The 13,495-nt window shown below is 40.4% G+C and overlaps 1 protein-coding gene across 2 annotated transcripts in view; it reads right to left on the bottom strand.

Moving 5' to 3' along the window:
- The window catches only part of OTUD7A (OTU deubiquitinase 7A), a 151,957-nt gene that overhangs the window by 107,564 nt on the left and 30,898 nt on the right, over positions 1-13,495 (bottom strand). The window lies entirely within an intron of this gene.

Here is a 13,495-nt window from a genome sequence, read left to right as displayed (position 1 = left end):
TCCACCTACTATCACACATAGATGCATGCACACATACACACATTGCAGGCAGTGCACATGTGTACACATATATGCACATACCCAAGTATGCATACCCATAGTTCTACTAGAGTCCAAACATTACATTCCTATTTACCTTATCACTCTGAAAATCAAATTGTACAGTTTATTCGCAGAAGAAAGCACAAGTTTTTGTTTTTATTCAGAATTTATGTATTTTTTAACACTTAATAAGGAAAAGCAAGAAGCTCCATGGGATTATTTTGTTTGAAGAATGTTCATAGGAGGCACAGTGTATATCTTAAGTTCTGTAACTTGCAGAGATGTCAGGCAGGTGTGGAGTGCCCTGGAGTAGAGCAGACATAGGGAGCAGCACTGGGTGTTGGAAGAGACTTTGCACCACGATGAGGAGCTATGTTGGCAGGAAGGGAGGAACTTGATACCAAGGTTCTGACTCCCTTTGCCTCCATGCTTCAGCAAACCGACCCAATAAAGCACTAACAGCTCCCCTCGGCTCTTGAACTGAAACACTGAAAGAAGAGCCTGTGTCTGTTGGGCCCCTATTCACAAACTCGTCCTGATCCAACTCTGTGTTCTTTGCATCATTATCCCACACCCTAGTACCAATTCCCACACATACTTTCCAGATTTCTGTCTATATATATTAGAAAATTCTAGCAAGACTTTCAGAGCATATCACCTTTATTTTTGGTTCACTTTTGGACGTCACGATTTTTGTGACTCATTAGGACTTGAGTTTAGTTATGCGACTTAAGGACAGTTACAGGTCTAGATGCAATAATGGGTGGTAAGAGTGTTCCACAGGAACTCACAGCAAAATCTTACAAGACATCTGCCCCAGGAGCCATATCACCATACATCAGACTAATCTCCTCAGGCATGGGTGGAGGGATAAATGATTTGCTGATGATGGCTTCATTTCTTCAGATAGGAGGGGTGGTCCTGGAGGCTCAAGTGACTCAATGGGACTTCAGGGCTCATTGTCTCAACGGCTTAAATTTCTGCTCATATAGCCCTGCCCGAAGTTTCAGAGCTCTATTTCTTCCTAATTAAAGCCCTCACGTTAACATCAAACACCATTGGGCATTCAGTGGGAATTGTAATTAAGTCACTCTTAATTAATAAGTGATGAGACCCTGTGTTTAGTTTTCTGCACTATTAGCTCTGTTACTGAGAGAAATGAGGCTTTCCTGTATGGCACAAATAGAAAGTTTGAGGTCTTGTGTGGCACTTGAGCTATGTCTCTGAATCTCTGATCTCATCTTCTTTCTTTACCACTTCATCTATTTTAAGTAATACCGACCCATCAACTTCTTTATACCTCTCATCCTGACCAAAAAAAAATCCCCATAGCCTTCTCATCAACACTAGGTAGTGATATTTTATAATTAACATTAACAGCTCACACTGTGGATTAACAACACTCTCTTATTAACAGTGGCAATTTTATCAATATTAATGACGGCAGAGTTCATGGAGGCAGTTTTATAACCTTGCAGACTAATTGGACGTGAGGATCTATTTAGAAAACTCATTAAGATATTGTTTCTCTGGAATCACCCCCAGTACTACATGTATTAGTATAGCAAATCAATCACACACACAAACACAGACAGCTGAAAGTGAGGTGGAATTGAAGCACTTGCAGATGAAGATCAAGCATTATAGCCTCAACATGGATTACAACTCAGTGTAGAGAAGACCAACATACTCACACCTGGACCTGAAAGTAACATCCTGATAAATGGAGAAAAGACTGAAGTTGTCAAGGATTTTATCTTGCATGGATCCACCATCAATGCTCATGGAAGCAGCAGTCAAGATATCATTAGATAAATCTACACAAGGCCTCTTTAAAATGTAGAGCAGTGATGTAACTTTAACAACTGAGATGCACCTGACCCAAGCCATGGTATTTAAAATCACCTCGTATACACGTGAAAGTTGGAAATTGAATAAGGAAGACTGAAGAGGAATAGAAACATTTGAATTATGGTGCTAGCAAAGAATAACGAAAGTAGCATGTAATGCCAAAAAACAGATTTGTCTTGGAATAAAAACAAACATGATGTTCCATAGAAGCATACTTTAGACATGATGTCAGGAGAGACCAGCCTCTGGAAAAGGATGTCATGCTTGAGAAATTGGAAGGGCAGTGATAAAGAGGACATCCCTTGAAGAGATGGATTGAAGCAGCGACTGTAACAATGAGCTAAAACATAGTAATTGTGCAGGACTGTGCACTGTTGCATTTCATTGTTCACAGGGGAACTGTGCATGGGAATCAACTGATGGTGCGCAACAATAATAGCTTATGGAAAAACTCATTGTCATTGGGTCAATCATGACTCATAGTGACCCTATGGGGCAGGTCAGAACTGCTGCTGTGAGTTTCTGAAACTGTAAATCTTTATTGGATTAGAAAACACCATCTTTCTCTCATGAAGCAGCTGGGAATTCCAAACTGCTGACCTGGCAGTTAGCAGCACAACATATTACACCTACACTACCATGGTTCCTCAAAAACAATTAACAACACATAACTATCAAGATAGTGATTCACATGGTTGTAGAAATGGGTAAGACAAGAAATTCAGTTCAAATCTATGGGTCAGGTATGAAACTGGACTTGGCATAGCAGCCAGGGCTGATGAGGCAGGAAAGAAGAAGATGAACCAAGGAACAGAAAAACTACAGTTGGTGGATGCAGATATAGATGAATCCAAGGTCAGTGGTCATCTAACAGGCTCTGAGAACCCCCAGGATCAGCAGGCAATATGACAGGCCACTGGCTCAAGTCCAAAGCCCAGAAGGTCAATGAGCCAAAGGTAAGATGGAGAGCAGTAAGAAGAAGCACTTTCCACAGCATCTACTTACATAATAGGTCACACCACTGAGAAAACTTCCCTTCAACTGCACTCTAATATCCTTACAACTGCTTAGGTGCACACATCTTCATGATCCCATCACAGAGTTTCTCATACTATGCTGTTACGTCGTGGAGGATTACCAGTCCTTAACTGCCAAAACACTAAGAATATCTGGCCAAGCAAAGTTGACAGAGACCGAACCATTACATAGTTTCTTTTTTCATTTTAAGATTTATTGTTTTTTTAAAAAATCATTTAATTGGGGCTCATACAACTCTTATCACAATCCATACATACATCAATTGAGTAAAGCACCCTTATACATTCGCTGCTCTCCTCATTCTCAAAATTCGCCTTCCACTTGGGTTCCTGGAATCAGCCTATTTTCCTTTTTTCCCTCCCCCTCCCTCCCTGCTCCCCCCTCCCTCATGAACCCTTAATAATTTATAAATTATTATTTTATCTTATTTTACACTGCCCAGCATCTCCCTTCACCCACTTTCCTGTTGCTCATTCCCCAGAGAGGAGGTTATATATAGATCCCCGAGATCGGTTCCCCCTTTCTACACCCCCTTCCCTTCCAGTATCGCCACTCTCACCGTTGGTTCTGAGGAGTTCATCTGTCCTAGATTCCCTGTGTTTCCAGATCCCAACTGTACCACTGTGCATCCTCTGGTCTAACCAGGTTTTCAAGGTAGAATTGGGATCATGATAGTTGGGGGGGGGGGGGGGAAGGAAGCGTTTAAGAACTAGAGGAAGGTTGTGAGTTTCATTATTGCTACACTGAACCCTGAGTGACTCATCTCTTCCCCACTACCCATCCGCAAGGGATGTTCAGTTGTCTACAGATGGGCATTGGGTCCCCATGTTGCACTCCCCTCATTCACCATGATATGATTCCCTCCCTCTACCCCGCCTTTGTTGCTTGAAACCTGGTCCCCTCGGCCCTTCATGATCACACATGTTGGTGTGCTGCTTCCATATGGGCTTTGTTGCTTCTGGGCTAGATGGCCGCTTGTTTACTTTCAAGCCTTTAAGTCCGCAGATGCTATAGCTCTTGATAGCCAGGCACCATCAGCTTTCTTCACGTTTGCTTATGCAGAGGTCTGTCTTCAGCCATCATGTCGGGAAGGTGGGTATCATGGAATGACCGATTAGCTGGGCAAGGTGCTCTTGTATTAAGGGAGGGCGTGCAAGGAGGCCCAATGTGCACCTGCTACCCTACTACTGAACCTATAAATACATGCACATAGGTCTATTTCACCCATAATCATAAATATATTTACATATGTACATGTCTGTATTTAGGCTTCCCTGTAAGCCCTTTGCCTCCTACTCCTTTCCTCTATATCCTTACGCTTTCCTCCCGTCCCACTACCATGTTCAGCCTTCATTCTGGTTTCAGTAACTCCTCTCAGTTACCTTGCCCTTGGTCACTCCCTACCAGTCCTCTCATCCCCTCCCTCCACTGGTTTTGAACCACTCATTGTTCCCTTGTCCCTGTGTTGGCCGACACCTCCTCCTTTCCCCTACCTCCCACGCTCTCATGTCCCTCCGGGACTGTTGGTTCCGTTATTTTCTTCTCACATTGTTTGTCCAGCCTATCTTATCTAGGTGGACCTGCTGATAAAGTAATATGTGCTTAAAATGCAGATGGCTTTGACAACATCAAAGTGGCACATAAGAACATGGCGTCGACAGCAGCAACACCGACACACTAACAAACAAGCAAGCCACTGACATACAAAATTTAAAAGAAGAGAAAACACAAAAACAAAAAGACAGCAAAAAACAAAACAAACTAACAAAAAACACCTGTTAGTAGTTCGAGGTCTGTTTGTTAACCTTTAGGAGTGTTTTTCAGATGAGTCTTATGGGGTGCCATGTCCTGGCCTCAAAGTCCATCCTTTATACTCCCTCGGGACCTCCTTGCTCTGCTTCCCCCACCGCTCCATTGCACGGCACGACATCACACACTTTTTTTATTAGCATAACTGCACCACATATCTTTTTGTTAGTAAACTACAATAGCAACATTGTACCTAACAAAAATATCCTTATCCTTAATATCAAGTGTCTAATCAGTGGGGAAGGCAACTGGACCGAGCAGATTCCCAAGTAGGTGGAGATCAGAGAAGCCACCTACCCATTCCTTCCATCTTCATTATTCTTTTCTCTGCTTCCGCTTGCTCAAAGAACAGATACTTATTTGTGCCTTTGGCCAAGGTCACGGCAGTGAACTTAACTCCCACCACGGCAGGGCCAGACTGTGGATTGTTTACTGGAGAAATGAAGACAGTGCTCCTACACTCCAGCAGCACCTACACGGAGCTGAAGTAGAAAGGAGAGTGCCTTACACTGGGTTCTTTAGAGAAACAAAACCAGGAAGCTTATATATGTATATACAGAAGGATATTGTCCAGGAAGTGGGTCATACAGTTATATATTGGAAGCAGATCACACCCAAGAGGAAATTCCCTTTCAGGTTATTGGCTGCTCTAGTCGTGGAAGTGGCTACATCATGTCAGATCTCATTACAGAGGACTGTTGTTAGATGCAGCCGAGTCAGTTTTGACTCAGCAATCCCATGCACGACAGAATGTAACACTGCCAGGTCCTGCACCATCCTCACAATTATTCCCATGCTTGAGCCCATTGCTACAGTCACTGTGTCACAATCTATCTCCTTGAGGGCCTTCCTTTTTTCACCATCTCTCTATTTTACCAAACATGATGTCCTTCTCCAGGGACAACCTGACCAAAATGCTTTCATCTTGTCATCCTTGGCTCCAAGGCACACTCTGGCTGTACTTCTGCCAATGCAGTTTGTTGTTCTTTGGGCAGTCCATGGTATTTTCAAAATTGTTTCAAGTACCATAATTCAAATGCACCTATTCCTCTGTCTTCCTTATTCAGTGTTCAACTTTCACATGCAAGTGAGGCAATTGAAAATACCCTGGCTTGAGTCAGGCACACGTTGGTTGTCAAAGTAGCTCTCGCTGCTTTTCAACATTATAAAGAGGTCTTGTGGAGCAGATTTACCCAATGTGATCTCCTGTGATCTCTTGACTTCTTCCATGAGCATTGATTGTGGCTCCAAGGAAGATGAAATCCTTGACAACTTCAATCTTTTCTCCTTTTATTAAGATGCTACCTCTTGGTCCCATGGTGAGGATTTTGATCTTGTTTACATTGAGTTGCAATCCATACCAAAGGCTGCAATCTTTGATCTTCAATAAGTGTTTCAAATCCTCCTCACGTTAAACAAGCAGGGTTGTGTCATTTGCATATCACATGTTGATAACAAGACTTTTTCTGGTGCTTTTTCTCGGATTATTTGCTCTGCATACCAATTGAATAATTATGGTGACAGGATGCCACTATGGTGCACACCTTCCTAATTTTAAATCATGCAGTATTCCCTAGTTTGTTTTCACGTCTTCTTCAAGCCACGCATAAGTTTCCTGTGAGGTCAATGAAGTGTTCTGGAATTCCCATTCTTCTCAAGGCTATCCATAGTTTGTTTTGAGCCACACAATAGAATGACATAGTCCAAAGGATTCCTAGGCCTTTATTGCCAACTCACTCAAAATCATGGCCCAGTTGACTTAAGACAAAACCTTAACTATCAGAGCCAGTGAGTGAGCCATGGGAAAAGGAACGAAAAAACAAAAAACACTGAAGACTGTCATCGGAGGACCCTTTGTTGTTTGTTTGGATGACAATAAGAAACACAGATTTTTAAAAGTATAGTTGGGTAAACCTTGAAAGAAGTTTAAACTCGAGCAACAGCAATGCTTACGGGTGCTTTCCCCCCCTTGTAAGGAAGCGTCTGATGCCTCCCGGTGTCCCATGCTTGTCCAAGAGACTAGGAGTAGGGGCAAAAATCAATTGCAGGAGCCAGGAGATCTTATGGAGAAAACACAATACATCATCGCTATCAGGTGCTGTCAAGTAAAGTCTAACCAATAGCAACCATATGCACAACAGAAGAAAATGCTGCCTAGTATCCTTGTGCCAGCCTCACAGTTGTTATCTTTGGTCAAGTGGCTACAGCCATTGTGTCACTTTATCTCACTGAATGTCTTTCTCTCTTTTGCGCCCCTTCTCCTTTACTAAACCTAGAGACTAATCTCTCCTGATGTCATGTCCAAAGTTCATGAAATGAAATCTCACCATCTTCACTTCTAAAGAATACTTCATCCAAGAGGAAGTTGTTTATTTTTTGGATATTCTGTGGTACCTACACTGTGTTTTTTGACAGCACCATAATTAAAATATATAAACTCTTGTTTGGTCTTCCTTATTCAATGTTGAGTTCTAATATGCACACGAGGAAATTTCAAATAACCCATGGCTTGGGTCAGGTACACCTACTCCTTAAAGTGATATCTTGGTCTTCAATGTTTTAAAGAGATCTTGTGCAGTACATTTTTCCAAGAAAAATTGCATTACTTACATTTTAAAGGGTTTTATTAAGCCCTCCTCTGATGCTGTATTTTTTCATATATTACAACTTCTCCTATTATTTATCCAGCATACAAATTCAGTAAGTATACCATCCTGATGCACACGTTTCCTGATTTAAAATCATGCAGTATTTCAATGCCTTTTCAGAGGTAAGAAATACACATAAATAGCTTTCTGTTATTATCTCCTTTCAGTAAAGATCCATTTAGCACCCAACTTTTAATCTCTTGTGGCATGTTTTCTTCTGAATGTATCTTGAACTTCTGGCAGCTCCAGGTTGATGTACTACATCAACTGTTGCTGAATAATACTCAGCAGAAATTTACTTGCATGTGACATTAAAGCTATTGTTCTCTGGTAGTTTCTACATACTGTTGGGTCACCTTTATTTGGAATGGGTACAAATACACATCTCTTCTTCTTGGTTGGGCAAGTAGCTGTCTTCCAAATTTGTTGGGATAGAGAAATATGTGAATCCAGAGCTTTAACAGCTCTGGGTTAAATATTTCAATTTTTAACCCATCAATGCCTGAAAACTTGTTTATTACTAAGTTATTCAGTGCTTCTTCCCTTAGGACTATTGTTTCATGATCATTTGCTACCTCTTGAGCTACATAAGCTCTAATTAATACAGCATCAGAATGTACCCGTTTAAGGAATGTACAAATGTGCTTTATACAACTGATGTATGCATAGATTGTGAATAAGAGTTGTATGAGCCCCCAATAAAATGATTAAAAACAATCAAACAAACAAAAAACTAAAAGAACATTTTTTTTTAGACTTTGAGTATTTTTAAGGTCATTTCCTTGAAAGGGACAGATTCTCAGTGGGAAAATTTGTATTGCAGATAAAAAAGTTGTGAGAACAGGCTTCTGAGTCAAGGTGGCCACTAAGACACACTCACAACAATATCCCTCTATCGAACAAGCGGAGAAAATAAAAACAAAAGAAAAACTGGGTGCAGTATTTTTGGAAAGCAAAATAAATACTAAGTGAACTGAATCTTACACCCCACAGGATGTGGGTGCAGACAGAAGAGAGGAATCGGTAGACCCACCATACCATAGGGGAGCATGTAACAAGAGTAGAACCAACCTTGTTTTTCATCTTTTCTGTTTTTCATCTTTACTTCTTAGTGCAGTGGGAAGACTGGCCCCTGTTCATTCTAGGCTCACTCTTTATCACTATCTTCTTTGTAAATCCATGGAGCTTCAGAAAAGTCCTGCGACCTTCTCTGACTAAGGGGAGAGGCTGCCCAAATGGCATGTGAAAGGTACAGTGCTTGATTTTCATTAGTAAGTGCTTCAGGTCATCCTCATTTTCAGTAAGCACGGTTGTGTCATTTGAATATTGAAGAGTTTTAATAAGCCTTCCTCTGATGCTGATTGTGGTAGGTGTATAATCTGTTGTCAATTTGAAATTTATGAGTGAAGGGGTGGAGTTTAGCCTGTCAATCAGGTCATAGCTTGATTACTTATTTGGAGGTGCGAAGGAGAGGAATAGCTTATTGGAGGCAGGATTCACACTCACTCCCTGAGAGACTCTCTGCTGGCAAGACACATGAAGCTATGCTGATGGCAGCCAGAGCCCTAGAATTGGAGGAGCTATGTGGAGAGTCATGCCAGCACTGAGATGTTCACATCCCACTGGATCCACAAGACTTTTCACCCACTGGCCTGTGATCTTCCTGCATTCAATGCTATTGCATGTGTTCCATGAGTCTGAAGAGGAATTTATAGATTGGTGTTAGACAAATGGGCTGATATCAGACTTAAGAACTTGATCTGGACTGGGCTGGATATTTTCTCAATATTTAATTGCTCTTGTATTGAATTGCTTTTTCTTACACACATATGATTTGTTTCTCTAGTTAACCCAGACTAACACACCGATGCCACACTTTTTCATCACGCAGGACAACTTCTCATATTATTTGCTCAGCATAAAGATTGAATAAGTATAGTGAAAAGACACCACCCTAATGCACACATACAGCAACCGTAGATACATTCCATGTACATCTGTTCTCTGGGGTTGAAGGAAGAGCCTACCCAAACAACACAATTATTTTCTTTTTGTTTTATGTTTTGTAGTTTCTACTATTAATTTCCTGTACCTTTTGACAGAGTCAACACTTTCCTCATGAACTCCCACTTTCCCACCCCTAGAAGCTGCATCATAACAATTACTGTTAGTCCATATGAAGAAACAGAACAAATAGTCATATCAGTTAACCAATCCATGGATCAAAAAGAATGTCCTGAATAAGACAAAAGTTCTGGAACTACCAGAAAAATAATTCAGAAGAGTAATGCCAGGTGCTCTTAACAAGTGGAGGAAAAGATCTAGAGAGCTATGAAAAAGAAACACAAATCCAGAATATTAATACATTGGTCATAAAATTAGACAACATTATCAAAGACTAAAGTGAACTTGACAAATATCTTGACTTCAATCTCTGAGAACAATCAACTAAAGAGCAGAATATCTGAAGAAAGTCTAAAAACTGTGTGAGACACTAGCAAAAGGAACAATTTGCATTACTTTGGGATTTCATAACAGAAAGAAAGAGAAAAATTCACAGAGAAAATAAATCCTGGAAGAAAACGTTCTGAATACTATAAAAGAGGTGATAACAACTGTTAAAGAAGATGAGCAAGTCCTACATACAAAAGACCCCGAATGAAAACAATATTTTACCAAAAATCATAGTCAAACATTCCAATATCAAGAACAAGTAGATAATCCTAAGAGCAGCTCAGGAAAAAATAATAGTGACTTACAATGGAAAACCAATAAAAATAAGCTCATATTTTTAAAGCAAAATCATAAAGGCAAGAAGATAATAGAATGACACCCATAAAACCCCGAAAAAATGCCAACCAGGAATCTCATATCCAGCAAAATTATCCATTTTTATGAGGAGATATAAAGGTATATCCAGACAAGGAAAATTAAAGGGATCTTTATAAACAAGACCAGTTTTACAAAAAATACTAAGGGGAGTCCTTTGCACAAAGAACCAACAACAGCACACGTAATCCTGGGACCAACATACAAAACATCAAGATCAAGATATCAACCCACTTAGAGCAGTATTCAAAATAAAACACAAGTACATGATTGAAAATAGGAAGCCAGAGAAATCCAGCAACAATTAAGACAAGTAAGTAGAAAACAGAAAAATTTAGACTCAACATTATAAGAGACAGGAAGACACATAGATGACAACAGGGAACAGATTGTCTTAAATCTGGAAGAAAGTAATAAACATGGTGAATTCATAGAAAATGAAAAAATGCTTCATCAAAATAAAAAAATGAATGTTGTGAAATCTTTTAAAAAGTAAAATAAGAGTAAAAGAAAAATGGAAAAGAAAATCTACAAGCATAAGCAACTCAGCACAGAAATTAGTAAAGAATGAAGACATATTAACATCACACACACCAAACTAAAACCAAACTCTGTCATCAAGTCAATGCTGATTCATAGCAACCCTATAGGATGGGATAGAACAGCTTCTGTGAGTTTCTGAAATGAACTGTTATGGGAGTAGAAAGCCTGGCTTCCTCCAATTAGGTGGCTGGTGTATTTGAACATGTACAAACATGAACAGCCGAACATGTAACCACTCTGAAACCTGGGCTCCAATCACACACACGTGCACACACACACACACCAAAATGATAGCTACAAACCCACACATCGCAATAACACTGAATGTAAATAGAGTATATATACTAGTCAAGAAACAGAAAGTAACTAACTGCACAAGAAAATATGACCTATCAGTGCTCTGTTTACAATAAACCCACCTTAGAAACAAAGATAAATTACACAAAAATGTAAAGATGGAATAAAAAAATATCAAGCTAATGGCAATAACAAATCAGGAGTGGTAATATTAATTTCTGATACAAGGAACTTCAAGACCAAATCCAACAGGAGTTATAACGAAGGGTATTATATAATAATTAAACTGTCAATAGAATAAAATGATAAAAGATACAACCATAATAAATGTACATGCACCCAATGAAAACCCCTCAAATAAATTAATCAAACTTTTACAGAGCTGTAGTGAAAAATAGATGATACAATCATAATGGTAGGAGGCATCAATACATCACGCTTCAGGAAGGTCAGATCACCAGAAAAAAAAAGTGAAAACACAAAAGAATTAAACAACACTTGACCTCTAATGTAGACATATAGAGAACACTCCATCAAACAACAGCACAGTATCAACTATTTTTCAGTGCACATGGAACATTCTCTCAAATAGACTACTTAGGTGACCAATTCTTATAAATATAAAAAACCAAAGATATTAAAAACCATTTTCTAAAATCACAACACTATAAAATTAAAAATTAACAATAGAAGAACAAGGGGGTGGAATAAAATACATAGAAATTGAATAAGATCATGGTTATAAACGACTGGGTAAATGAAGAAATGAAGAATGAAAATTTAAAATTCCTTGAAACAAATGAGCGCAAAACCAAAATATATCATCGTCTTTAGGACGCCCTAATGCAGTAGTCGGAGGTAAAATATTTTAGCAATAAACACATCAGAAAAGAGGAGCAGAATGCAAGGTGGTGACTGCGAGGCACACATGGGAGGGATCCAGAGAGAACAGCACAGAGGAGCCACACGTCCAGACAGCAGGATGATCAGCATAAAGGTAAGTAGACATGAACTTACTAAAATTAAAGAGAAGCATCATCTACCGATAAGATTCCCCTTTGTCATCTGCCCTCAGCACTAGCCTGCAGACTCCCTATTCTTCTGACCAAATTTGCCTCCTAGTCCAGAAGGTAACTAAAGGGTGGAGGAGTGGTGGAGCTGCGAGGGACATAATTTTATGGGACCAGCATGGAGCTGATAAAAACTTGTTAGACTTGGCTCTCTGGCCAAGCCTAGGGAGATCCAGAGTGATACGCACAGCTCTAACTCCTCAAAAACACGAGTAGGATAGCACAGTCTACCCGAGATGCATGGGGCTAAATCTACAAGGCAGCCTAGAGCTGGCTTACATAGTGAATATACTAACGAGGACAACCAGGGGAGCTCCAGCCCCACTCAGCAAAAACCATCTCCCTTCTCTGAAGCACAGCTTGGCACGGACCCCCCTTTTAAGACACCCAGAATGCTCGAAAAGCTTAACACACACAGTCAATCCAAGGTTTTTTTTTTGTCCCCACAAGCTTCCTTGGATAGAAGCTAACATACACCTGTGCCAGTAACCAAGTAAAGCATAACAACACAGGTAGACACTGTGCCAACAGTGGGGTGGGGTGGCGGGGCTACCAAGCAAAGGCACGGGATTTGGGCATGAGAAAGACAAAAGCCGTAGGCCCAGAAGTCACTCAGGGTCCGCATACTTAGCTACCGATTTGTTATCCTGTAACTCCAGCCCCAGTTCAGCACCCCAAGCCTCTCAGACAAGCAATCTGCCCCCCGAGTAGGTTATTGCTTTATCCCTCCCTCTTAGACCACCTAGGTAAGTGGGAGGTATACATCCCACTTCCCCGTCCCCACTTGTTTACCCCACCACCTGAAAATCATGCACCCCAACCCCTCCAACCTGATTCATGAGAGACATATTCTCTCAAGTTCAGTAAGTTAAATCCAAGAATACAGTACTCTTAGCCATACCCGACACCTAAGTCATTCCCCTAGCCTTAATCTCAACCCAACTCTGACGCCCTATAAAATAACAAGGTAGTAAAACATACTACCAGACAGTGCCACCAACTGCCGAAAAGACCTCTGCTCCACACAGTCCTGACTGCTGTCCATGGCAAGCTGGGGGCCCCAGCTCCTTTTGTTGGTATTGTTGTTCTGTCACTCATAAACCTGCCCCCTCTTTAAAACAAAGTTGTGCGTGATTTTTCTAATTCATCCTTACTCAGGACTTCCCCATTTGTTAATATATGTAAAGATGGGGTAGGGGGAAGAATTATTACTTTACTTTTTTACTTTCAATATACTTTGTTTTCTAGTCCCTTACCACCTCATCAACCCAGAAGTTAGCAACCTCAAGAGCCCAAACAAAGATGAACAGCTCTCCTGCATCTAGCTCTAGTATTATTGTCCCATTATTATTTTTAAAACTTTTCTCT

This window comes from Tenrec ecaudatus, chromosome 17 (assembly GCF_050624435.1).
Source record: "Tenrec ecaudatus isolate mTenEca1 chromosome 17, mTenEca1.hap1, whole genome shotgun sequence".
Lineage (NCBI taxonomy): Eukaryota > Metazoa > Chordata > Mammalia > Afrosoricida > Tenrecidae > Tenrec > Tenrec ecaudatus.
The sequence above is the reverse complement of the archived record's forward strand: the minus strand, read 5'-3'. Positions and strand labels throughout refer to the sequence as shown.